The 27851-nt window shown below is 43.9% G+C and overlaps 2 long non-coding RNA genes across 2 annotated transcripts in view; one reads left to right on the top strand and one right to left on the bottom strand.

Annotated features, from left to right (window-relative positions):
* LOC309353904 overlaps nt 1-27851 on the top strand; it is a 77239-nt gene that overhangs the window by 6029 nt on the left and 43359 nt on the right. The window lies entirely within an intron of this gene.
* The window catches only part of LOC309353872, a 271613-nt gene continuing 256578 nt past the window's right edge, over nt 12817-27851 (bottom strand). Inside the window, exon 2 of the long non-coding RNA XR_014162101.1 lies at nt 12817-12993. This is a non-coding gene — a long non-coding RNA (uncharacterized lncRNA). The remainder of the gene's footprint in view (nt 12994-27851) is intronic.

Here is a 27851-nt window from a genome sequence, read left to right as displayed (position 1 = left end):
TTCGTTCTCTCTCCTTTTCAAACCAGCTAATGTACATTCTCATTAGTCCTCAACACTGCCTTTCAGCAGTTTTGTGATAATAATTCCAGGGAAATGTGCAGTGTGCAATTCGCAAAAGGACAGTTGGCGCAATTCATAAAAGGACAGTTTAAGGGGCTTTTAAGTTTGCATATTGATCAGAATTAAGGGGAGGGGGAAATAATAACCCCTAAAGTTGTATTTTGCTGCAAAGCAATTACAGGCTTCATTTGTTCCTGATTTTTTAAAAAAATACAAACAGAAGAAAAATCAAAGACATATAAAGTCCTGTGTGTGTGTGTGTGTGTGTGTGTGTGTCATAAATCTGCTCACTTGGGTAAAATTGCCAATGCAATATCAGCTCTTGCATGAGTACATTTGTGAGAGGCAGTTTTCAAATAACCAGTCCAAAAAAAAACCCTTCTTGAAGACCATGAAGGAAGCAGATAGCTGAAGAGAATAAAGCCAGTTACTGTAAATGCCAGGGAAAATTTTTTGGGGAGACATATTTGAGGGTTAACTGTGAGGATTCTTGTAGGTAAAGAAGAAATGTGAGACAGTAACACATTCCTCTCACAAGTAGGGAGTGATGCATACGTTGCTTTTCTTTTTTTACAAAGGTGGAATACAAATATTTTTATTAATAAAAAAACAACTGTGGTGAAATGGATGTGCCTCAGGCAACCACAAGCACTTAATCCTGGAGGGCATTTCAGGTTTATAGGGGCCTGGGGAGGTCTCTTGTCAGTTGAGCAGAAAATTCACCACAAATCTGGGCCTAGGATATATTCAAGATTAAATTAGGAAGAGCAGGAACCACAGTATATCACGAGAAGAGCATTTGTTGTGACTTCTTATTTATACCTCATAGTTCCTTAATGTCATAATTACATGCCAATCACCTTTTTGGCATGCTTACCAGGCTCAAAGTTTAATTGCTCTGAAGTCAGCCACTCTGTAGAATCACTGAGTTATGGGTGCTCCTGAGAGATGCCCAGCTGTGTTTTCATACACAAGGTATCAGAGGCGCCAACTTGTTGGGGGAGGGGATTGGGGAGACCAACATTGCAGGTTAGGAAATCAGAGGAGCCAGGAAAGCGGTGGAAACAGGGGTGCCAGCTTGAATAAAATATGGGGGGGGCAGGTAAGCCCTGTCCCACAGAATTGATCACATGACACAGCACATACACACCATTTGAACGGCAATGCCCATCAACTTTGGCCCCCCCGGTCTCCTCAAATATTTTATTGGTGGGGGCAGACCTTAGGAGTTGTCTCCTATGGGTGGCAATCTGGCTTCAATGGCCAGCAGCTCCTCCTCTTCCTCCTCTTCCTCCTCCTGCTGCTGCCACTGGTCGGGCACTCCTTCTCCTTTGTGGCAAGGAGCCACACCATGCTCAGCTCTATGCTTGGCCCGGATTTTTGGGAACATTGGGGGGGCTGCCCCCTTAATATTGGGTGGGAGGCAAAAGAATTAGGACCCCAGGAGTTGGTGCCCCTGCATGATATGGAGGGTGGCTACTGATCTATATGATACCTGACCGTTGTCCTCTCTAGATAGTTCCTCGGTCAGTCATAGGGTGACCACCTATAAAAGGAAATGCATCACTAGAAAAGAAGACAAAATATATTTGCATTTAGAGGGAGGCAGATGGCGCTGTGGTCTAAACCACTGAGCCTCTTGGGCTTGCCAATCAGAAGGTCAGTGGTTCGAATCCGCGCAACAGGTTGAGCTCCCATTGCTCTGTCCCAGCTCCTGCCAACCTAGCAGTTCGAAAGCATGCCAGTGCAAGTAGATAAATAGGTACCACTGAGGCGGGAAGGTAAACGGCGTTTCCGTGCGCTTTGGTTTCCATCACAATGTCGCATTGCGCCAGAAGCGGTTTAGTCATGCTGGCCACATGACCCGGAAAGCTGTTTGTGGACAAACACAACTCCCTCGGCCTGAAAGCGAGATGTGCACTGCAACCCCATAGTCACCTTTGACTGGACTTAACTGTCCAGGGGTCCTTTACCTTTTACATGTAGAGGCAAAGTTAAAAATTCAAGACCTATTCTGTAAGGATGTTCAGATCAACAGAGGTGGACCTCTTGGCAATTCTACCACCCTCAGAAGCTTTGGATGGCGCCAGCCCAGGAGAGGCCATTTTCTGGGGCTACTCTTAAGTTGTGGAGTTTGGCATGCTTGTTATGCAGCTTCAGTTGTGTGCTAAAGAAACACCTCTTTACCCTGGCCTTAGCCTAATGCAGTACAGTTATGAAAAATACCCTCCTGAGAGATGATTGTAGCTACGGGATTCCGCTACCGAATCTGAAAAATTTGATGCCGCTATGTTTGATGGATTACGAGTCGCTCAGACTATTGTGTGTAGGATGAACACTGTGAGTTGCTTGCAGCACTGCAGTTCTAACCATGTGCCAGGAATAAGATAGGGATCGCTCTTTGCACCCCCACTGCAGCTACAAGATTAGCCTATAAACACAATCTGCAGCACCGTTAAGAAAATGTTGGCCTTTCAGAAAACCCTCCCCAACCAACCATCCTGGGCTTTACTCAAATGAAGCTGTCATCCTGCCCCCATTTGTTTCTTTCACCAGGCGTTTTATAGAGTCAAAAAAAATTGGTTGGTAAGCCAGCATAAGTGTATGTCTTTAAAAATGCATGCCTCCCCTTTGTCAAATCGATTTGAGAATTCTGTTTGTAGTTAACTCTCAAGAGATGCTTATTACAAACTCCTGCAATCCTATAAATGCTTGTTGAAAACTGAAATCTCTGCAGCTAGTTTTCAGCTGTAGGACCGGATTGATGGAGTTGATGGACAATGCACAGGAATAAGGATAATAAATGCATGTGCACTTCTTTAATTTAGTCTCAGAAGTACTTTTTTGTGTGGGAGTAATCCCTCACCACTTTGTTTCAGACCACATACACTTCTTTTTCAGATGCATCTTAGCCTTGATAACTATGAACACTGAGCCAAATATATCCACCACCAGTTTCACTGGGCTATTTGTCCCCAACAAAAGTGGGAAGAACAATTAGGTAGGCTCATGTTTAAACACTAAACCCAACCAAATTTCTCTTCCATCTCTACATTGATCCTGTGAGTGACATTCTGAAACCTGGACCACCCCACCCCCCAGTCTCAGTTGCTTCTGAGCACAATTGCTTGATGATTAAGGAAAGATACCGCACAGAGGTTTCAATGTATTCTCTTTCCTTGCTGTTGCACTTCTTCCAGATCAGAAGCATTGCACTGGGAAGATGTTTGGGGGGCCCCATCAGAAAGAGCATAAAGGCAAATGTCCTGGAAAAATTGGGACATCCCTTTCCCCCCCTGTGAGAACATGACGGCTATTTTGGCCGCTGTGATCTCACACAATTCCATGCTGAGATTTTGTCCTCCCCCAAAATGCTTTTTTGGGCACCGTGAGGGCCTGTCCCCCAAAAGTGTGTTTTGGGGGATTTGGGATCTCATGTGGGTCATGTGACGGTAGGGAAGACCCACATCCTGGTTTGGGGACTCAACATGTTGGAGGGTATTCAATACAGAAGCAAGAAAACAGGACTCAGTTATGTCATAGAGTTCAGGGCTAATAAATAGTATTCTAAACAAAGACTTCTCCAGGTTATGTGAGGCCGACAGCCACAAGATTGTTCAAGAGATTAACAGTTTGCCAAAACTGTTTTCTCTGATGAGCTAGAAGCTGTCCTTTCAAACCGTTCAAATTTCAAACTTCCTGGTTCTGCACTGCCCTCCTGTTATTGTTGGTTGACAGATGATTCACTACTAAATGCTTTTTGCAATCCAGTTACCGTATGGTAAGGAAATGACAGAACCTTCTCTGCAGACTGAAGCTTTTTTTAAAACCACGGAAGCTTCTTATTCGCTATATCCCAGAATTCACCACCACCACAGAAACCTTCTGAAAGACACTGTGCAATCCACACATAGCTGAAAATAAACAAACACATTTTAAAAGGGTCTTTGCTGTGGAATTTACACACCAAAGCTGGAGATGTTCCCTCAGGTATGAAACAATCAAGTGAAAACTACTTTCCTTTTAAGCTACTCTCTGTGTATCAAAGGCTTGTCTTGTCCTCTTGCTGTTCAAGCTGTACATAAAGACATTTTACTGGCGGGATTTTCATTTTAACAGGTGTATAAAAGTTTATATAAATAAAGAGAAGAGAGCAAGAGCCATTTCTCTCTCTTTTTCTTATCATCTTGTAGATAGAAGCTTTTAGCTGGATTCAGATGCAGTCCTTTTCGTAATTTTGTACTTCACAATTAGTAAAATGTGTCACATACTTCACCTAATGATCTTTTGGTTAATAGACTTTCCAGATGCTTCTAGGAAAATATTTCCAGTTTAGGAAGCAATAGGATCTGGTGCTTTTACCTGCCCCTTCTGGGGAAACAGGGTGGTATTCAACTAAGATTTACTCAGAAGAGATCCACTTAAATGAATGAACATGATTAATTTAGGTCCATTGGTTTTACTATGAGTAAAACTCCATTGAATACCACCCAAAGTTCTGAAATGAATGAGCACCGTGAGTGATACCAACCTGTCTTATTGCTGGTCTAGATATGGACAGGATGAGTGTCAGACCCACAGTCAGCCTATGAGTTTCACCCTATGGGCCAGGCTCCTGCTGGGTTCAAACCAAAGAATTAAATGAAAGTGTACAACAAAGAAAATGATGACGCCAGAATGACCAGAGATTGAGACCAATGGTTGGGTTAATTTCTCCATAAGTGGACAGAGCCTCAGTTGAGTGCCTCTACATTCTTCCATATTCCATTATAAGACTGTGACTGGATGTAGACTCCATACAGCAGCAGATTTGAGCACAAAACCACAGTTTGCAGCCTTAGATCATGTGGGGCCCCCAAAACATGCCCCTCCCCATTTCAAGTTTTGCCTTAAAGATTGAAGGAATGGCAAAACAGATACTAAAACAGACATTATCATTTTCATTGTTCATTTGAATTAGAATGATATGCATTATTATTTTTTTGTAATGCTATGAGGCCTCTTGAGCTTGACATGGCTTAAGGCCTCAGCATCTATTTCTTTATTAAATTTGTATACCACCCTTCGGGACGCGGGTGATGGTGTGGGTTAAACCACTGAGTTAAACCAGGGCTTGCTGATCAGAAGGTCGGCAGTTCAAATCCCCATGATGGGATGAGCTCCCGTTGCTCGGTCCCTGTTCCTGCCAACCTAGCAGTTCGAAAGCACGTCAAAGTGCAGGTAGATAAATAGGTACTGCTCCAGTGGGAAGGTAAACAGCATTTCCGTGTGCTGCTCTGGTTCACCAGAAGCGGCTTAGTCATGCTGGCCACATGACCCAGAAGCTGTACGCCGGCTCCCTCGGCCAATAAAGCGAGATAAGTGCCGCAACCCCAGAGTCGGTCACGACTGGACCTAATGGTCAGGGGTCCCTTTACCTTTACCTTTATACCACCCTTCATCCGGAGATCTCAGGGCGGTTCACAACATGAAAATGCAATATAAAAGCACAAAATGTGTGATAAAACAAGAGCGAAAAACACCTCCCCCACAAACCCTCCCTCTCCCACAAAGACTTTTAAAAAGGGCATAAGATGTGAATCAGCCAAAGTCCTGGTTGAAGATGAACATTTTTGCCTGGTGCCTAAAGCCGTATAATGCAGACACCACCCAAATCTCCCTGGAAAGAACATTCAATTGGGTTTCAGGCCCTTGTCGCACTGGTTGATGATCTCCGGTGGGCTAGGGACAAAGGTGAGAGTTGTTTTCTAGTTCTGCTAGATCTCTCAGCGGCCTTTGATACCATTGACCACAACATCCTTGTGGGCTGTCTAGGAGAGCTGGAAGTTGGGGGCACTGTTATGCAGAGGTTACGCTCCTTCCTCCTGGGCCATGTTCAGAAATTAGTGGTGGGGGATGAATGTTTGGACCCCTGGGCTCTCACTTGTGGGGTGCCTCTGGACTCCATCCTCTCCCCCATGCTTTTTAAAGCATCTGTATGAAACTGTTGGGATAGATCATCGGGGGTTGAGCTGAGTGTTCATCAATATCCAGATGATACCCAACTTTAACCTCTCGTTTAAATCAGAACCAGTGAAGGTAGTGAAGAACATCTTGTGTGGGTGTCTGAAGGCAGTTGGGGAGTAGATGGTGGTCCATGGATTGAGGTTAAATCCTGACAAGGCAGTCTGGATATGCACCAGAATATAGTGGTACCTCAGTTTACATATGGTTCAGGTTACATACGCTTCAGGTTATAGATTCCGCCAACCCAGAAATAGTGCTTCAGGTTAAGAACTTTGCTTCAGGATGAGAACAGAAATCCTGCTCCTGCGGAGCAGCCGCAGGAGGCCCCATTAGCTAAAGTGGTGCTTCAGGTTAAGAACAGTTTCAGGTTAAGTACGGACCTCCGGAATGAATTAAGTACTTAACCAGAGAATGAACTGGAAAGTTTGCAATATTTCAAACAATTCATTGGTTCAATAATGAGCCCTCACACATCCTTTTGTGGGCACCTTTGCGGGATCGCACACAGCACCTCAGGCCACGTGGGACTCACCAGCTGGTTGGCCTGCCCTGCCTCCCTTTGCTAGTTATTGGGGGTTCCCCCAAACCCCAGTTAGCCTATCAGCGTTGAGTGGAGGCGGGGCCAGTTGCATAAATAGGAGGCGGAGCTGGCAGCAAGCATGCAGCCAGCTCTGGAGCTTCACCCACCAAACGCTCCCTTTGTCTAATGCTTGTTTGCAAGTTAACCATTTCCCTTCCTGTTCAGTGGGTGCTGCTACGGTCTTTTGGTGGTTGCTGTTGAAGAGCCAGGAAGGAATTTCTCTGCGTTGGCAGGTTTGCCTTCCCCAGTGGAATTCATCACAACTTTGGCAGTTTTAGGCTTTAGGCGGAATCCTTTAGTCTATCTTCCCTAAATGGGGTGGTGGTGAAGTGGTGACTCACCCCCCGGCAGCGATTCCAGGGTCCCCTTTTAAAGGGGTTTGTGAAAAGGGAGTCACTGGCCATACACTGAAGGTTGTCAGTGAACTCCCCTGTGTTGCGCGAATGTAGGATGGGCTGCCTGCGTACACAAGTGCCTTGCAGTGCACCCTCCCATATCCCATTCACCCTGAGGAGCCCCAGTTCCCCAGCTGAGGGCTGGAAGGGATACACGCCCAATGCCTAAGCCAAGGTCTTTCTCCATCTTTTTCCATTAATAAAGTTGTGGTCCAATTTTAATTCCATAACATGTTGTCACGAGTCATTATTCCTTCTGGTGGTCTCTCGGGGCCAGGGGGGTCTCCTCCTGGGCACACAAAATCCACCATTTCACTTCTTCTGCATCCCTCAATAAGTGGTTGTGCGAGTTAAGGAATGTATATTCCCGGTGCATGAAGTACTTTCTGGTTCTTTGTTTACATAAAGGGTATTTATTACTAAAGACAGAATAACTCAGATAATTGCTTCCTCAAAAAATGTAGCTTTTCATGTTCTGAGTAGTGTCAAATCCATGAATTTTTATGGAGCCAGATGCAAACCACATTGACTCAGAAGTCATTGCAAACTCATTAAGTTTGCTGCAAAGAGCTCATATCCTTCCTGTATGAACATGCATTTGTATTGGGGAGTCATTTGTACCAAGGATAGATACATGTGCAAGCAAGCTGTATCAACTGTATTACCATTAGGCGATGCATAATAGGCTATTAGAACATGGCCATTAACAGATGCAGGAAGTCTTTAATAGGACTGGAAGCATGCGAAGACACATCATTCTTAGAGGCAGCCATTAAAAAAAGAGCATAAGTTATGCCATAGTGAAAGAAAGAGACACACACAACTCTTCTCTCAAATATTAACTTTTCATTCACTGACATGCACTTCCCCACCCTCAGTAAACAAACCTTCATCGACATGCAGTCCCTCTCTGTGGTTCGCTTTTATCTGTTGGTTTCTGCACTGTGCAGCGAAAGTGCTTGTCACAAGACAGGTGTTTACATTCCATAGTCAATTGCTGTTGGAGTTTCTCACGGGAAAGGAGACTGGATGTGACGTACACTGGTTTCCTGTTTTCACTGTTCTTTGCAGTTTCACTTTGTGTTTCTCTCCGTGCTTTAGAGGAGAGAGGATGCATTTTCTGCTCCGGCAGAGGCAAGATGTTTTTCTGTAACATACCAGCTTTGAACTGTAAATAAAGCAATATAGAGTATGTAGCACGTACTCCTCATCCTTCCGCTGTGCACGGGACTCTGCTTATCACCAACACATGGTTATGGGCCCAGAAGTCGAATCGGAGTGCCGGCAAAGGATCGGAATGCAGAGGGACAGATCGGATCGGAATCTGCTCTGCGCGTAAAGATGATTGATGAGGTATGTGCTACTGCTCCGGGCAGCCTGCCAGCTTCTAATTAATGGCTTTATGGCTGGACTTTGAACTCTTAAAGCAGTTTGCCGGGCTCAGGCAAAGGAGCAAGTTACTATGCTGGGGAAATCGAAAGTAACTTTTAAAAGTGCTTTTGGAATAAAGCAGCTGCAGCAATGACACAGCAAGATTAAAGCAGCAGAGATGACACAGAAGGCTAATGCCAGAGTCATGATGGCCCTTCAGGATGCTTGTGGGATTCCTAAGCTCAATAAGAAAAACTATGCCGACTGGGTTCTCTATGCAGAGGCTATTCTGCGGAAAGAGGGTCTGTTTGAAGTTATTACAGACACCCCCCCAGCTCCAGTTACAGATGCATGGGAAGCTAAGGATTCCAAAGCAAGGGGAACTCTTACATTGATAGTATCCCCAGAAGAGCTCTGTCTATTGCGTGATAAGACCTCAGCCAGAGAAATTTGGGACGCTTTGAGAGAGGCTCACTTGAGGACAGAAGCTGGATCCACTATGTTTTACTTTAACAAGCTGCATAATATGGCTCTTACTGAAGGTGGAGATGTGCGTATACATCTGATGGAGATGCAGAATCTGAGACATGAGCTGCAACAGAGAGGACTCAACTTTCCAGAGGCTGTGTATTCCTTCATGATACTCCAATCTTTGGGTTCAGGTTGGGAGTCTGTTGCAACTCAGATTGCTGTACAACCAACTGCTCAGCTGACAGTGGACTATGTTACTGCCATGATTCTGAATGAAGCAGATCGCCGGGGTGCTAGCTGCATGGGCAACAGGGAGACTTCACAGACGTCATCCCATAGTGCAGTGGAACCACCAGATGGCGCCAAAGCTTTGAAGGCAGTGAAATGCTACTCGTGTGGACGTCTAGGCCATATGGAGAGGGAATGCAGATATCCCAGGGCCAAGACAGAGCAGCGCAGCGGAAGCTCATCGCGTGGAAAAGGCCGAGGCAAAGGTCCGGTGTCCAGGACAACGCTGCATAAGGCAATGGTCTCACGCTTCACTCCAAAGGTTGCAGAGGTCCTGAAGACGTCTAGATCTTTCTTCGTTGTTGATTCAGCGGTGACCCACCACATGTGCAACGATAAGCGACTGTTCGTGTCTTTTACACCGCAGGAAGGTGCGATTCACCAGGCGGATGACCACACAATACCCAGTAAAGGCTACAGAACTGTTGTTCTTCACAGTTTGGACTTATCGATACAGGATGTGCTTTTTGTACCGGATGCCAAGCATAATCTGCTCAGCGTTGGACAGCTGAATGAGTGGAAAATTGACGTTTCCTTTAAGAACAAAAGGTGCATCATCACAAAGAAAAATGATTATGTGTTGTATGCTGAATATGTTGATCGTTTGTATGTTTTGTATTATGATGATGTTGTGCAGGATGACACTTGTTGCATTGCAGGTTCTAACAAAAGTTTGCATGCAGAATGTATTCACGATTTTCATAGAAAATTTGGTCATTTGCATTTTGAGGCAGTATCTAAAATGCCTGCCTTGGTTGAAGGTATGACTATTAAACCCTGCAGGTACCACATGAAGTGCAAGGCATGCGCAGCAAACAAGGTGAAAGTGGCTGCGAAAGGTAAGGTGTCTAGTAGGCAAGCTACAGAACCATACCAGGTTGTTCATGCTGATTTGGTTGGACCACTAGCGCCCTCTTTGGGTGGAAATAGGTACTTCATGGTTCTCATTGATGCATTTTCCAGATATATTTATGTGTATAATCTCAAGCAGAAATCAGAGGCTTTTCCTAGGTTCAAGGAATTCTGTGCTTGGTTGGGAAATGTGCATGGTAAGAAGATAAAGATTCTTTTCTCTGATCGCGGGGGAGAATTCACTTCTCAGCAGTTTGAAGCTTTTCTGACTGAGAAAGGAATTCAACACGATTTGTCTAGTCCTCGCTCGCCATGGCAGAATGGACTTGCGGAACGGGCAAATCAGACATTGCTTCAAGGGTTAAAAACCTTGCTGCATGATGCCAATCTTCCAGAGAGTTATTGGGCCGAATCTCTCTCGTGTTTTGTTTACAGTTACAATCGCAGGTTATCTTCAGCGATTGGTTGTACCCCCTATGAGAAGATGTTTGGCAAGAAGCCATACATCAAACACATGAAAATTTTTGGTTCTGACATGTGGGTTCACTCACCACAAAGCTCCAAGTTAGACAAGCGTGGATTGCATGGTATCTTTCTAGGTTATCAGAAAGGTTCTTACAGAATAATGATGACTGACTCTAAGACAATTAAGCTCACAAGAAGTGTTGAGTACAATGCCAAGTGGGGGGAGAATGTGGGAATTTTCCAATGTTATCCTGATGACAGTGATGAGACTGAGGATAGTCAACAGCAAAAGCAACCGCAACAACCCACACCCACTGATGAAGGTTCTGATTCTGAGTCTGAAACTGAATCGGATGATTCAGAGGATTTCAAGAGTGCGAAAGCCTCTATGCGACCCTCTGAAAGCTCTGATCAATAATTGGAGGAACCATTGTTCACAATAGGTCGTTTTTCTCCTAAGAAGGAAGAGGAGAGTGTTGAAGACTTAAGGCTAATTCGTAGGTCGCAGAGAGCCACAAAAGGCAGACCTCCAAAGAGATTTGCTGATGAGTTTGCTAAGATAGCAATAACAGCTGTTAAAAGCTCCAAGAAGGTATTTGAACCTTCAAGTTTCCAAGAAATCCAGGATTTGGATTCAAAGGAAGCTGAGCCATGGTTAAATGCCATGAAGGCTGAGCTTGATTCCTTGGAAAGGAACAAAACTTGGGAGCTTGTTCCAGTAGTTCCAGGAATGAAACTGCTTGGAAGCAAATGGGTCTTCAAAGCGAAGACAGATCAAAATGGCAAGATAGTCAGACACAAAGCCAGATTGGTAGCCAGAGGTTTTGCACAGGTACCAGGTGAAGACTATCACGAGACCTACTCACCCACAGTGAGGTATGAGAGCATTAGGCTTATGCTCAAGCTAGCTGCAGAGGAGAATCTACACATTAGTCACCATGATGTGAATACAGCTTTTCTGTACGGATCTCTAGATGAATCACTTTATATGCTTCCACCTGATGGCGTACAGGTAAAACAGGGATTTGTTTGTGCTCTGAAAAAGTCCCTTTATGGTCTCAAACAAAGTGCACGGTGTTGGCACACAAAACTCACTGAAGTATTGTTTTCTCTAGGTTTTCAGCAAGGGAAAGCTGATCCATGTGTATTTGTCAAAGAGGAGGGGAAAAAGAAACTGTATTGTTTGTTTTATGTTGATGATTTATTATTCTTTTGGGATGATGTCACAATGTACAATAACGCCCTAGCTCAACTGAAAGAGCACTTTGACATGAAAGATCTTGGTGAGGTAAACAACTACCTATCTCTGGAAATAGAGAGGGATCAAGATGGTAACATTCTAGTACACCAGTCACGGAAAATTGCTGATGTGTTAAGCAAACTAAACCTGATGGATGCTAACCCTGTAGAAAGCCGATGACAACAGGTTATCAGGTAGATGACACTGAAGAAGCATTTTCTGACACTACACTGTACAGAAGTGTTCTAGGTAAGCTAAACTTCATTGCCAGATGTTCAAGACCAGACATTGCTGTTAGCTGTAATTTGCTAAGCAGACAAGTCAACAATCCTACTGTTAAGGATTGGAAAGCTCTGAAACGCATAGCGCGGTATTTGAAAGGCACTATGCATTACAGACTACGATTTAACAATCAGAAGTCTGGTGGTCTTGAGATATTTGCAGATGCAAGTTTTGGAAGTGACACTACAGACAGGAAAAGTATGTCTGGAGTTTGCTATAAGTACAATCAGGGTCTATTTGATTGGTCATGCAAGAAGCAAACAACAGTTAGCTTAAGTACTTGTGAAGCTGAACTGAATGCACTGTCTTATTCACTTAAGGATTGTGAATGGTTGTTACAATTGTGCAAAGACATGAAAATTCCTGTCAAATGTCCAATCCAGGTTTACCAGGACAACAAAGCATGTTTGGCTTTGCTGAATTCTGAAGGTTGTAAGCAAAGCACGAAGCACTTGCAATTGAAGTTGCAACATGCTAGGGAATGTATTCAGAAGGGACTCGTAACGGTGTCCTATATGCCAGGTAATGAAATTCCTGCTGATGTATTGTCCAAGATTGTATCAAAGGATCAACACTGTACCTATGTGCAGAAGTTGGGTTTGTACTGATATTGTACGAACACGCTGCCCAGTGATGTTCACAGAAAGGGGGAGGATGTTGGTTTCTGCTCTCTTTCACTGTGCAGCGAAAGTGCTTGTCACAAGACAGGTGTTTACATTCCATAGTCAATTGCTGTTGGAGTTTCTCACGGGAAAGGAGACTGGATGTGACGTACACTGGTTTCCTGTTTTCACTGTTCTTTGCAGTTTCACTTTGTGTTTCTCTCCGTGCTTTAGAGGAGAGAGGATGCATTTTCTGCTCCGGCAGAGGCAAGATGTTTTTCTGTAACATACCAGCTTTGAACTGTAAATAAAGCAATATAGAGTATGTAGCACGTACTCCTCATCCTTCCGCTGTGCACGGGACTCTGCTTATCACCAACACTATCTCTCTACACCACAGGTTATCCACCCGTGTCCTAGATCATGTCACCTTTTGTCTCTCTCATGATACTTCTGGCTGGTTTGGTGTCCACATTCACATGTTCATACCAACATGTGTGTGAGACAGACAGGCAGACAGAACTGTTCCCACTCCTGATCTCCTAAGTTCAGTCCAAAGCATCTATGCACATACAAGCTATATGTGGAGAGGTGTTTTCTGGGTGACTGGGAATCCTGCAAACAGCCACATCCTTCTTCTTATTTTTTGTAAATAATTTTTATTAAATTTTCCATTCCCCCCCCAAATTACATTATAACAAATATCATAATTCATCAATCCCAAATTATCCTTTCCCTCCCATCCTCCCCGGACTTCCCTCAACCTCCTTCTCTAGTTTATTTCAACATAGTATCAATTCCTGCATATTTTCTTTCCATTCATTTATTATATATTTAATCTTCTAATTTATATACATTTTTTTACTTGTAAATGTTTACTCAAAACCTGCTAATGAGTCCAATTCTTTGCACTGTTTCTGTAGATAAGCTGAAAATAGTTTCCAATCTTCTTTAAAAGATTTTTTTGTCCTTATTTCGTAGTCTATCTTTCGTAGTCTATTGGTTTTGCCATTTCGGCATATTCTGTAATGTTTTTCTTGCAATTCTTCTTTAGTTGATATTTTATCGCTTTTCCATCTTTGTGCCAATAACATCCTTGCCGTGGTTGTAGCATACATGAAGAGTCTATGTTTTCCCTTTGGCAAATCTTTACCTAAAATTCTTAACAAAAAGGCTTCTGGGGTTTTAACAAAGGTTATCTTAAACATTTTTTTTCATTTCATTATATATCATTTCCCAATAATTTTAACTATTTTACAATTCCACCATAAATGATAAAAAGTGCCTTCCTTCTCTTTACACTTCCAACATTTATTGGAGCTGCAAACAGTCACATCCTTAATAACATGTATTGAACCTCTGTACATCATCATCATCATTTTTTATTTGTATACCGTCTTTCTATCTTACAATACTCAAGGCGGTTTACAAGCTGAATGTACATCTTATAACAATCTAATGCAACACAAAAATGTGATAATAAAACATAACTTTAAAATAAGCAACCTACATCAAAAAAAGAAATATTCAACGATCATTAGAATAGCATAAAATAATATCTGCATATAAAAGTTAAACAGAGATTCACTCTTAACAGTTCCAATAAATAATTTCTAAACTACAATAAATAAAACAATGGCAAGCCACAGTACATCAAATAATACAATACAAATTGAGAATCAGAGGCTAGAGGGTGGAGCAAGGCAGATGGAAGAAGGCCTTGCCTGATGAAGTCTCTCCCCTCACATAAGCTGTTTCCAAACCTGCCACTCAACATGTAGAGGATGAGGGTGCATGAATAGAGTTAGAAATTTGCTTTTTGGGGGGTGGGGTGGGGGAGGTTCTGATGTACACATGTAATCCCTCCACCCACAAGCTATTCCTAAGTCACATCAATGGAGGAAACTGCCCCCTTTGCACATGTCCCTCCCCCAACTGAAGTAAATGAAAGCTACTTTGCCCTGAATACCGGTAGCTGAGGAACATCAGCAGAAGATGGCCTTCAAGTCCTCTTGGGGGCTTCCCACAGGTATCTGCTTGGCCACTGTGGAAAATAGGATCCTTTACTGTCTGGATCTTTGGTCTCTCTCTGCAAGGCCCTTCCTATGTTCACACACTGCTGCTCATTAGCCAAGAATGACTGGGAAATTCTGGGCCTATGCAAACCAACATTTCCACTAATGGCAATAAGAGGATAAGAGAGGTGACTGCAAAGAGGACTAAGTATAGGAACCAACTGGAATTGGAAACAACCATGCACTGCCATGAGAAGGAAAAAGTGGAACTTGTAACAAAATGTAGTAACATATTTTGTACCTTCTAGTATGTGGCTCGCCAGTGTAGTGCTGTCCAGATTTTGCTGGACTTCTACTTCTGTAAGCCATGATGATTGGCCATGCAGGCAAGGGCTGATGGAAGTCTGAGTCCCATGAGGGCACCACGTTGACTTCCCCTGCTTTTGTAGTAGGTGGCCAGCCAGCCATGTCCTGCTCCAACATGGCATTCCTCTACCACTCCATTTCCTTTTCCAATCAGCATTCCATGGGTACTGAACACACTTCAGTGAGTTACAGAACATCCATTGCTTTGCAAAAGCACCCTGTGCAATGAAGTTAGTTTCTTGTTGCTGCTCAGTAATATCTGTATCCTCTATCTCTATCTCTATCTCTATCATCTCCTGAAAATCTTATCTGTCAGCAGAGTTTTATTCTGAGTTCAGCTTTGGAGGACTGCTGTAAAAATTGATCTCTTCACTTCTGCAATATCAATTCTAAGGAACTGTTGCCCTTCCCACATGTGCGAGAAGAAAGGAAGCAAAACGTTTTGCAAATGTATGAGCCATGCATCCAGCTTTGCTTGCATCTTTTATAAGATTAGATTTTTTTTCAATAGATTCAGAACAAGTACCATCATTTTTAGCATGTGGGCAGTGGCGGAGCTGCATGCTCTGGCACTGGGAGCGGAGAGCAGGCAGGGGCGTGGCTGGCGCAGATCCCAGGGGGTGTGACATGCATCCTGGAGGTGTGGCATGCTGCCCGCAGGGGCATTCCCCGTGTCCCGGGGGCGTGGTACACTGTCTGTGGGGGCGTGGCACCCAATGTGGTGGTGGGGGTGCGGTGCGTGTCCGGGGGTGACCGCGATGGTACCCCCCTCCCCAATGCACTGCACTCCCCCTGCCCCCCATTCCTCTGCCAATGCATGTGGACAGCATTCTTGTTCAACGGATGCCATCCCGACTCCTCAGATATCATCAAAAAGGCTTTGCTGAGTGATGGAGCTCTGTGTTCCCCACCTCAAGCTTGCTTCCAGGATCTATTATATATTCTCTGTGTGGCCTTCACACTGAGCCAGTTAGCTGATTCTATCACTTACGTCTCCCAAGAAGGGACAATCTGAGATTTGCGTCCCTTTTCATCTTCCAACGGTGGTGGCTCTTGGCATCTCAAATATGTGACACCAAAATCCACCAGCCACCCCACCTCTTGCCTTCCATTCAACACCATAGTTGTGGCACCTCCTGTGGCATCCCCCAAGGTTCTGCACCTGGTGTGACCAAACTGGTCATGCTCCCCTAAATCTGCCTCTGCTTCCACTGGCCCTTCAAAGTGCAACTCCTGAAGAAATGCATTAACCCTTGTTTTCTTTATAGCAGGGATGAGGAAACGCCAGCCCTCTAGATGTTGTTAGACTGTAGCTCTCATCCTTTTGGACCACTGGCTATGCTGGCTGGGGTTAGTGGGAGCAGGAGCCTGACAACATGTGTAGAGGCACAGGATGTCACGGTCTGCTCTACGGGCAATCGAAGTCCAGGCTGAGGACGTCGGAACCGGGGGCAAGATGGTGGGGTGGGAGTAGGAAGCCAGGGGTCCGAGGGCCAGGAAGCAGGGAGTCACGAAGTCAAGAGTCCAAGGGTCGAGAAGCAAGGAGTCACAAATTCAAGGGTCCGAGGGTCAAGAAGCAGGGAGTCATGAAGCCAAGGTCCGAGGATCAAGAAGCAAGGAGCCAAAGGCAGGAAACGAGTTGCTGTGGCAAAGAGCCAAAGGGAAATGCTGACCTTATATCCCTTCCCAGCTCTTGCCACCAGGTGCAGTGAGTTACCAATCAGCTGTGCATTGCCTCTTCAGAACAAACTTAGGAAAGCCCCAGTCCTGTGAAGCCCTACCGGTCACAAGGCCTGGCTCCTGTACGCACTCCTGACACAGGATCCCCATCCCTGTACTGCGACAATAGCACCACAGGTGTGATGCTCACTGAAGGCCCTTTGCTGAAGGCCCCTTGCCTTCACAGGTGAAATTGGCTATGGCTGGGTTGGTGGCCTTTTCATAGTACAGTGATCCGTTCTGGATCCCCGTTTGCATCCTGAAGCAAACGCAACCCGTGTCTCTGCGTGAATGGGTCGCGATTCGCCGCTTCCGCGCATGCGTGTGATGTCATTTTGAATGTCTGCGCATGCATGAGTGGCACAACCAGAAAACGCTCAACCTGAAGCATATTTAACCTGAGGTATGACTGTACAGCCCTACACTAGTGGCCAAAATTGTGGAAACCTTTTAGAGAAAGTGTATTTCCGAGGTCTGATGGCTCATAACACCACTTTTTTTTTTGAGTGATACCACAAAATTATATATCATTGTAAAGATAATTTAATGACTGTTGTTGTAATAAAGAATCCTTCATAAGTTATTGCATTACATTTTTTCATTAAATTATCTTTCCATTGATATATAATTTTATAGTATTACTCCAGAAAAAAAGGTGCTATGAGCTATCATTGCCAAAACAAGATGACACTTGATTGGCTCTCTAAACACTCCTTTTTCTGGTTATTTGACTATAACTTTTGATCGAATACAGATAATTGAACAAACTTTGTTGCATTACATTCTTCATTAAATTATCCTTCCATTGATATATAATTTTATGGTATTACTCAAAAAGAAAGTGATGTTATGAGCCATCAAACCTCGGAAATACAAAAGGTTTCCACAATTTTGGCCACTAGTGTACTTTGGAAACCTCCTCCAGAAAACTTCCCTTGTACCTTCATTACTAATTTTTCATCACCAGGTCATGACTTAGTCCTTAGCCTGAGTGTTAAATGAACAGTGGTTGTAATTATAGCTTCCGAGAAGTTTTTAAAAGAGTGTTTTATATGCTGTTTAATTGAGTGTTTTATTATTTTTACTGCCTGACGCTCTGTTTATTTTTCGGTTATGCTGCAATTTGATTTTGCTTTATAGCATTTTTTTAATACTGTATTTCTGAAAACCACTAAGGTCTTGTAAATTAAATAATAAAAACAGCAAAAACATTGCAAGTAGCAACACTACTGATGCTAAAATAGTGGTTTTTTAAATAATAATATTGTATAGCTGCCTTTTTGCACATTTACAAAGAAAGTGGGCTATAAATCCTCAAAACAATGAAAAAAGAGGCTTAAATATATAGGCTAAAACCCAAGAAACCTGTGCCATAAATATTGAAATAGTTGAGAATGTTAAATGTAGTTTGCATTCCTGTTCTCATTTGAAGATAAAGTTGGGGAGGTCAAAAGGCTGTTGCGCAAGGATGTCAAAAGGTGACGTTCAATCTACATTTCCTACATTTTGCAGATCTACCATTACATCAGGACAGGCTGTAAAAAAGACAGATTACTTGTTTTCAGGCAGGAGATGCAACTCACATGAAGATTTCCCCACTGGTAAAGGTCACCTTTAATGAAGAAATTCCATTAGGAAAAAAAAATGTAAGTTTCAAGTTTGGCCAAATCCAAACTTCACACTTCCCGCATACACTCTGCTGTGCATTGAGGCATGTATTCCAAATCTACTTTCCTAGTTTTTAAAACACTGTGCAGATAACAATTGGGAGAGCAATCCTAACCATGTCTACACAGAGGCCCCCTTGAATTCAGCCAGGCTCACTCCCAGGAAAGTGGGGTTAAGATTGCCGTATTAGAAACTAAAACGCTGTTGAACAGCCTATACCACTGTTTGGAGCACAGAGCAGCTGAACCCTATACAGTGGTACCTTGGTACTCAAACAACTTGGAACCCAAACACTACAAACCCGGAAGTAAGTGTTCTGGTTTTCAAACCTTTTTTGGAAGCCAAACCTGCTCCGTTATGAGTGTTACGCTTCCGTTTTGAGTGCCACACTTCAGTTTTGAGTGTTACGCTGAGGTCTGCTTTTGCTATTTATTTTGTGTTTTTGTTTTTGTGGCTCTTTTTTCTTTTGTTTTTGTGACTGTGTGGAACCCAGTTCAGCTACTGATTGATTGATTGATTGATTGATTGTGTGACTGCAGTACATTGTTTATTGCTTTCATTTTATGGCTCAATAGTCTCATTAGATAGTAAAATTCATGTTAAATTGCTGTTTTAGGAGTTGTTTTTAAAAGTCTGGAATGGATATATCCATTTTGCATTACTTTCTATGGGAAAGCGTGCCTTGGTTTTGGAACGGAATGGATTAAGTTTGAGAACTAAGGTGCTACTGTATTTCAGGTGCCATCTCTAAAACAATGCAAAGTTTCATGATGAAGCATAGGATTTAGGGACCTTTTCCTATTTTAGAATTGACTTCCTCTTCCTATTCAGGCAGAAGCTTTTTTAATAGTTGGGATTGATTTATGGATTAGACATATATATATGAGACCATATGCAGTGCTCCAATTTCGAAAGTTTGAACATGTTCCTCTCCCCCTTCCTCTTTGAGGAACGACTAAATAAGAGTGCCTAAATTCATCAAAAACGCTGAGGGAAACTATCACAATTTCCATATTTCTAATGGATGTGAGATCTTTCAAATGCATGTAGAAAATAAATGTGTCAGGTTGAGGGCTGGGTTAGAACCCTTCTCCTGACATCTAGACAGACATTTCTTGCTTATATTGGGAAACATTTAACTGTGCGAACCCTTGGCTTTTGGGTCATGGCCCAGTTCATTCAGTTCAGCGATGTCCTCACAGCCGGCTACAGAATTCCTCTTAAAAATAGCTCCATTCATGTATGCTGTTTTCAGTTGCTGATTATATCCCTCGGATAATTTCGTCACTTTGACAGAGCCGCTGCAATTTGACTAGTCTTGACTTGGAGCCAAAGGCCCCGTGGTGCAAATGGAAGGCAATTCTGCTCATTCAAGGGATCTTTTAAGCAAAAGTCTTGTTTCTCAAGGTGCGACAGCAAGGCTCGTCATCACCTCCCTTCTAATAGCAAACTCAGGTGGTGCGTGCTAATAGAAATGGAGACAAATCAATGGAGGTGTCAGCATGCTCGAGGGAATCCTGAGGTTAGCAGAAGTGGTAGATAAATAGATAAAGCAAGAGGGCGAAAGAAATCTCTCAGAACAGGCCAACGAGGGCTGAACATGCTCAGTAGCGATGGAATGTTGACTGTCAGCTGGAAAAGAAAATGGAAAATGGTGGTGGAATGGGCTCTTAGAGCAGGATGTGGCTGAATGGCACCCTCTCACTAGACAGGGAGAGAGCACACTGCAGCTTTTTGTTGCAGGTCCTGAACATTCCTCCTAAGAGCAAACCTGAGTGACTAAGTGTCTGTTGGTTTGGAGGCAAACCCATCATCCTGGATGCACACCCATGTGAGTCATGTGTCCCGCACAAGATCATGGAGCCAAAAAAAGGAGCATTTGGGGGCACAATGCACGAGATCATGACTTCACGCGAGATCACAAAGCCCAAAAATGCTTTAAGCATGGCACCCTAAAAGAGGATTTAATTGAGGAAGTTGAGGGGAATGATCAGGTCTACACACAAATGTACTTCCATCACCTGAGGCGGCTGCATCATGGGTGAGCCGGCTCTGCATGATAGCTTTTAGTAAGTATCCCACATCAGGTGGAGAGGGGAGTCAGGTTTTGTGTTGCGGCATGGTTGCTGTTGACACTCTGCCTGAACTATATAAGGATTTTTAGTGGACAAATGTGCCATTTTCACACACTCGATGTAGCTATAAAGGTTTGGAGCTGGTGGCCATGTGTGATGGCCTGGGAATCCGATTCAGAGGCTGAACCTGAGGAATCCCAGCCTGCACAGGAGTCCCCGCCTCCAGGGCTGGCTGAGCTGGGGCAGGGGCTTGAACCTGAAGGGCCCTCACCTGTGCTGGATCCTCAGGAGCAGACAGCAGCTGAATCCGCTCTGGCTCCGGAGGTGATAGAGGACCCATTGCCTGCAGGTGCTCTTCTCCCAGCCCTGTCAGGGGAAGGTGAGGTTGCCTCTGGGTCTGGTAACCCTCCAGCCTCTCCTGAGCTGCAGAGGCTCAGGGCAGAGAGGCGGAGGGATCTAAGTTCTCACAGGAGGACTGCTCACCTTAAGGCTAGGAGAGGCGAGTCACCTGTGGACTGGGGCCGCCCTATGCCTCAGAGGAGATAAAGGCTAGTCAGCCCAGTCCCAGGTTGCGGGAGCAACATCGTTGGTAACCTGTTTCTGCCACCACCCTGTCCTGCTCTTCCAGAGTTCCTGACCACGCCCAGCTCCTTGCCTTGGACCCCGCTTCGCCCTTGATGGACAGCCTCCATACCCTCGACCTAGGACTGGGCTCAGACCGTGTCGCACGGTAAGCCCCCCCCCCCGGACCAGCACACCACGCCTGATCACCACCACCCAAAAGAAGGCCTGAAGAGTTGTGGCTTCTGTTGCAGTCCTGACCCTGATGGCCTGCAGCAATGTGTTGCTGCTGGATGTTCAATGCAGTTTGGTGGACTGGACATAGAACTGCTACTGCTGAAAATGGGGGTCGGTTCCAGAAGAAAACCAGCAGTAAAGTATTCAAGCCACTATAATAACAACAATATAATAATTTATTATTTATACCCCGCCCATCTGGCTGGGTTTCCCCAGCCACTCTGGGCGGCTTCCAACAAAAGATTAAAAATACAGTACATTAAAACATCAGTCATTAAAAACTTTCCGAAACAAGGCCAACACAGCCCATAAGCCCTGTTTTTGTGGGAAATGGTCTCTTCAAGTTTCTTCAAGTGAAGTTAATAAGTATGGGCAAAGGAACTCAATCCCAAATGCTAAAATGGAATTTCATTAATTAACTTAAGCTATAATTAGTTTGATCTAATCTCTCTGAACGTTTTCAGTCGGCAAGAGTATACCGAGAGATTAGCATTGTAGAAACACCTGTGCCCGCAGAGAGGTCATCATCTCAGTCAATACTAACTCTGCTCAAACAGATACCTAATCTAAAAGAAGAAGGTCATCTGCCTCCAAGTACTTAAAAAGATCAGCTATTGATTGCCTAAGGGTTGGTCTTAGATTCTCTTCTTAACCATATACATTTAGCTAATTCACTTGCGCCTGCCTTTGGGCTAAGCTTCAGCAACCCTATACAGATGAGTTATTAAACAGCAATCACATGGCAGAATTGTCACCAAGGGCAGCACCAGGGAGGGAATGAGGGGGCAAGTGCTGGCCTCCCCAGTTGCTGGATTCCATGGTTGTTTGATGGAAAAGAAAGACTTTTTTTCCCACAGACAAATTATAACTGAATCACAAACTGGAAATGAAAACAAGGCTCCAATCCTAAGTGTTATGTACTAAAGTTCTCACCCTGGGCCAGGAGGGGGATACTGTAGATAGTTTTCACTCAGGTCCACATATGCAAATAAGGAATTGAAAGTGACGTTCGGTGATTGGATAGTTACAGAAAGTTGTTACTGTTGCTTTGTAGTTGAGCTATATATAAGCAGGTTGGCTGAACCCTTCAGTTCAGTTCTGTTCTGGCCTGTGAATAAACAAGAGTTGTCTGAAGAATTGCTGTGTCGTCTGATATGTTCACCCATAACTTAACACTAAGCATGCTTACTGAAAAGTTCACGCCACTGAAATCAATGGCACTCCTGTTGCAGAAAACATATTTAGGAAAGGGGCAGTAACATATTTATTTCTCTTTTAGAAACTTAGCATGTGTCACAAAATCCCCTCCCCAAAAGTACTTTACCCCTTCTGTACCCCCCTTTTTATTTTTGTTGTTCCTGCCACTAACTGTCTTCCCAGGAGTACAGAATGTACGCAGCAGAGTCTCAAGTAATGATAAGATGTCACACTTCTTGCAAGGGCATTGCTGGGCTTCCAGAAGGTCATATTCCTCCATGCCAACCTTCCATGGTACGGTGGGAGGAAGGAACAATTTATTCTTGATAGCAACCTCTATATCTATTTAGAGCAGGTGTGAAGAACTTTTGGCCTTCCGGATGTTGCTGTACTACAATTTTAGACATTAGCCATGTTTGCTGAGGCAGATGGGAGTTGTAGTTCTGGAAGGCCAAAGGTCCCCCACATCTGGAGGGCACCAAGCTGAAGAAGGCTGTTCTGCACAAATTATTACCATTTTTGTTATTTGCTGCTTAATTGCAAATGCTGACTTCTAAGTAGTTTACAAGTATAAAACTGATCTCAAAAAATCTAAACACACATAATTAAACTACACAACAAAGCACTTCTATAAAAATATTGAAATATGCATTCACAATGGAAATATAAGCTCATTAAAGCAACAGAACTAATACAGTTAAAACAGGAGAATCAGGAGATCACACATTCCCTTTTCAGACATATCCAGGCACTCTATACAGGCCCTAAGCTAAAGGCAAGATATTGCTCATTCCAGTGAGATGATATATAAGGCACTCATTATTAAATAAATTTGGCTTTTTAATAAAAGAAAAGAAAATCCATAATTAAGCTTCCTTGAGTTTGGACAGGTAACTAGCATTTTTATGTGTACAAATGACTGTATTTTAAAGCCTCAATGTTCCGCTTCTAGGAAGGTTGTTCATTCAACTTGGAATTATAGACTTTGTAACTGCCAGTTGTTAAAGGAGGAAGCTTTGTGGGTTTGGGATAAAGGATATAGGACCTGTCATTGTACCTAGGCTTGTAATCTTGTAACACGGGGTACCTGTAACACACAGGATGGAGTCCTCTTGCATGGAAGGCCAGCCATACTTTCTTCCAGATTATTCCATTCCACTCATTCCAATGGTTAGCCTGCATTCCCTGGCCACTTAGCATGCTTATCTGGGGTCTCTCCCAACCCTCCTAGTCTGATATTTTTGATGCCAAATATCCCCCCCTCACTTCTGCAAATATTGGGATTTTCCTGATCATGCTGATACCTCCTCCTTCTGTCTCAGTAGACCTGTTTCAGCTACGTAGCTGTTATAACTCAGGACTCCAGTTCATTACTGGTATATGATATGTGAAGTGTGACCATCACAGATGAACTATTATGGAATGGATTTTCTGTCAACTTTCAGAACAACAGTTTTAAGGAAAAACTACACTGCTCTTAAGTGTTATTGAGTATGTGTCCCTGATTATAAAGCAAAATCTGGGGAGGGTACCCGATACAGACTGCAGCAATCCTTTCCATATTACAAGGAAAAGAAAACAGGGGGTGTTTCTTGGAGACTAGGCATATTGGCAGGAGAATGTGCATAGTGGCTGGAGAATAAACAAAATTCTGTTTTGAAGGCCTGTTGGGGATTTTGCATATTGAATGAGAAACCTGCCCAATTCCCTCTTCATTGATTCTCCGTGAGGATTGAATAATGTGAACAATGGCTAGTTATTATGTGTATTAACCGCTCAACTTACAGTACCCAAAAGTGGTTGGTGCATCACTGTGATGTACTAGAAGGGAGAAAGGGAGGAGTGAGGTGGCAGCGAACCAGTGCAAATTCTGGATTGGCTCCACCAGTGCGTTTGCGCTGCGCTGACTTTACAGTTGCCTCACCTCTCACCCTCTCTTTCCTCATATGCCACAGAGGCATGGGTGACGAGAGGTCAAGTAGGTGCCATCACCTTGCCATGCTGACTACTGCTCGCATTACACACACACACACACACACACACACACACACACACACACACAGAGAGAGAGAGAGAGAGAGAGAGAGATTCAGCATATGTATTCAATATATTGTGCTTTCATGGACTGATTCAGAGAGATACTGAGCACTCTCAGGTTCCCCAGACTTACTTGGTTGCTGCTCAAATGGAGGACCCATTACTATCAGTTTGCTGACTGCCTGCAACTTGATGACAGCAACATTCTTTCATTGTTGAAGGAGAGAGAAAGAAAGAAATAACTCCTTGGCTGAATTGTTTTGTACGAGCTGTTGAATCACTGAGTGATATTCCTGTAGATAGTAACGGAACAGCGTTTCAGCCTAGTACAGAAAAGATGAATAACTCCTCTGCATGTGGCAACATATGGATTCCCTCCAGCAATGGGGACCACAGCTGAAGATAAAAGGGGTTCCTGACCTGCCATCTGACTTGTTATGTTGACATCTGAGCTGCTTCCTGAGGAGACCAGCAAGTTTGGTTGAGAAGCAGCAAAAAAAAAAAAAAAAAAGGGGGGGGGAGAAATACTTTGATTTGTTAAGTGACCCAAAATATGTCTTAAAGAGATAACAGTCAGAGCCTAGAGGATGGGAGAAAGGATTAGTTCTGGTTATGTACAAGCTGTAGTGGGGTTGCAAGAGCACTAGGCATTACACTTTGCAGAGAAGACCTCATTCTCTCTCGACTCTGCATTCTGGTGAAGAATAGTCAAGATAGACAAGCTGTGACTCAGGGCTGAGGAACCTTCCCTACTGAGCTAAAGTTTCCTTGTATCAAGAAATGATCTTGGTGACCAGGAAGAGAATGGGTCCTTGATAAGTTTTGATGATCTCAGGTCATCTTTACTTTTAAGGGAGCATGCTATATCTTGGAGTACGTTTCCGAGCACAATTCAAAGTGTTGTTGCTGACCTTTAAAGCCCTAAACGGCCTCGGTCCTGTATACCTGAAGGAGCGTCTCCACCCCCATCGTTCAGCCCGGACACTGAGATCCAGCGCGGGGGCCTTCTGGCGGTTCTCTCATTGCGAGAAGTGAGGTTACAGGGAACCAGACAGAGGGCCTTCTTGGTAGTGGCGCCCACCCTGTGGAACACCCTCCCTTCAGATGTGAAGGAAATAAGCAGCTATCATATCTTTAAAAGACATCTGAAGGCAGCCCTGTTTAGGGAAGTTTTGAATATTTAACGCTGTACTGTTTTTAACACTCGATTGGAAGCCGCCCAGAGTGGCTGGGGAAACTCAACCAGATGGGCGGGGTATAAATAATAAGTTGTTGTTGTTGTTATTATTATTATTGGAGAGCTGCTACTAGTCTACTAGGCTAGATGGTCCAAGGGACTAGCTTAGTATAAAACAGTTCTCTATCAAAATCTGCAGTAGATTCCCAATGTAGACTTTTCTTGTGTATATCTATTTCCTAAGTTCCTAAGCTTTGGCTGTCCTGCCCCTTGTGCTTTGCCAGCAGCCTGCAAGTGTAGCATCTAATGGTCAGATTTCTCCCCTCTCACTTGCAGAAACTGTGGCACTAAGAATAAAGAGTGCTTTTCAGGGGTCCAATGCCACTGGGAACTCTCTTATTGATGTAGATTGGGCATTTTTATCCAGCAGGTAAGTTTAGATTTTGTTTGGGTGTTTTGGAACTGCACTTTTTAAACAGAATGCTTTAAGTCTGTAAATTAAACATTTCTGAAAAAGAGATGAAATTCTTGCTATTAGATTCAAGATATGCAACCGACTGGTTTCACTGAATTGCCAAGAAACTTTGAGATTTCAAAAGTAGGTTTTTGATTATTATTTTTAAAGGAGTTTTATCACCGGATAGTCAGAAACATCTGTATGGCTTATGGCTACTTTAGATTGTATCTGCTAAAGTCAATATAATGCTCCTGAGTTAGATATTTCTGGGCCCACATCCCCTTGGGAGATACTTGGGGCTTCTATTCAGAGCTAATAATACAGACCTCACGGCTACCTGGCACAGTCCCATATCTCACAGGTCAAGGTTTTGATTTGCCAGCTAAAGCTACAAACCTAAGAGCTCAAAATGCATTTAAAGGATTCACTTTCCCCCCAACCCCTTTGCTCTTCCCCCGTTGTGTCTCTTGCAAAGCCTGCAAGCGTCTTCGGCGGGATTCAGTAGAATGATGCAGTGGCAATGAATGGATTGAGGCTGCAATCCCAGAGACACTCGCTTACATCTCGGCAAGCCGCTTTGAACTCAGTGGGCCTTATTGCTGAGTAATATTGCACTGTAAATTGCATTGGAATTGCAGGAAAGCAAATCATTGCTATTGTTATTCTTTAGACGTGCTTCTGACATGGACGCATATCATTAACGGAACTGAAATGCTTCTAAAACCGAGTCTACACGGGTTCTAAAACAACCCATACATTTATTTATTTAAAAGGTTCCTACCCCACCTTTTCCCATACCGCTCAGAGTGGCTTATGAAAGTGGTGACGTAGTGCAATGGAACAAAGAAGGATAAAAGCCAGTAATAAAACACTTTCGAAACAGCTGCAATAAGAAGTATCATGGAATCATAGAAGGGACCCTGAGGATCATCTAGTGCAATGCAGGCCCCCCTCTGGCCCCCCTGCACCATTGACCTGTGCCCTCAGAAGGTTTCTCACCCCCTGTGTTACTGAGCTTGGATAGCTCAGTTGGTTGGAGCGTGGTGCTGATAATGACAAGGGTGCAGGTTTGATCCCCGTAAGGGACAGCTGCATATCCCTGCATTGCAGGGTGTTGTAAAGGAAGAAGAGGAGGAGGAGTTTGGATTTGATATCCCGCTTTATCACTACCCCAAGGAGTCTCAAAGCGGCTAACATTCTCCTTTCCCTTCCTCCCCCACAACAAACACTCTGTGAGGTCTGTGGGGCTGAGAGACTTCAGAGAAGTGTGACAGGCCCAAGGTCACCCAGCAGCTGCATGTGGAGGAGCGGAGACGCGAACCCGGTTCCCCAGATTACGAGACTACCGCTCTTAACCACTACACCACACTGTATTAGATCACGCTTCCTCAACCTCAGCCCTCCAGATGTTTTTGGCTACAACTCCCATGATCCCTAGCTAGCAGGACCAGTGATCAGGGATGATTGTAATTGTAGTCTCAAAACATCTCGAGGGCCGAGGTTGAGGAAGCCTGTACTAGATCGTCCTCAGGGTCCCTTCCAAGTCTATGATTCTATGACTACCTGAACGTGTGGACTCCTAGAGGAGCATTTACAGCTCTTTTGCTCCAAACTCAGCACTGTAAAAGGTTCTCCACCCCTTCTATAAACCGATGTAGGATCTTTGATGCCAGATCTTTCCGAAAGCCAGACATATAGAATTCCTCAAGCGATGCTTCCCCATTTGCTGT

This window comes from Podarcis melisellensis, assembly GCF_964234715.1.
Source record: "Podarcis melisellensis genome assembly, chromosome: 12".
NCBI classification, from domain to species: domain Eukaryota; kingdom Metazoa; phylum Chordata; class Lepidosauria; order Squamata; family Lacertidae; genus Podarcis; species Podarcis melisellensis.
Note: the sequence above shows the minus strand (reverse complement) of the source record. Positions and strands in the feature narration are given on the sequence as shown.